The following is a 559-nucleotide window of genomic DNA, read 5'->3' as shown; positions in this document are numbered from 1 at the left end:
GGGTCCCGGGGGTGTGGGTATCCCTGAAATTATGAATGATCTTTAAGAGATGGGGTGTGTTTTAAGGGAAAAACCTAAAAGGGGTGTATATCACGGGAATCAAGTTTTTTTGCAAAGGGAAAAGAAAATTTCAGAAAAAATTTAAAACAATTGATTTTAGAAGATTGATCCCCCTTCCACTTGGCGCCAAAACCCCACTTCCCATTATTTAACCTCTCAAAAACTATACATTATACATCATGGAACGACCCGGGCGAAATTTCTTGGCAATTAGCAAAGATGCTTGCCGCGTTTGTGGGGTGGTAATAAAAAACAGGAAAAGCACTAGCAAAAGGAAAGCATTTTATGAAGGGAGAGGGGGAGAAACGCGAGGGGAGGCTCTTTGTATTTCCCTTTTTTGGATCAGCCGGGCTTCTTTATTTTTATGTAACTATCTTTGAATTTCGTCGGAAATGTTTAAATAAACATTACTTGAAGGGGGTTTTAATCTCCCTCGTGTCGCTCTGTCTGTTTGTCCAGTTTTTGTGTTTTGGGTGTCTTTCTGCCCGTCTTGTTTTTA

The sequence above is a fragment of the Penaeus monodon genome, chromosome 34, assembly GCF_015228065.2.
Source record: "Penaeus monodon isolate SGIC_2016 chromosome 34, NSTDA_Pmon_1, whole genome shotgun sequence".
Lineage (NCBI taxonomy): Eukaryota > Metazoa > Arthropoda > Malacostraca > Decapoda > Penaeidae > Penaeus > Penaeus monodon.
The sequence above is the reverse complement of the archived record's forward strand: the minus strand, read 5'-3'. Positions refer to the sequence as shown.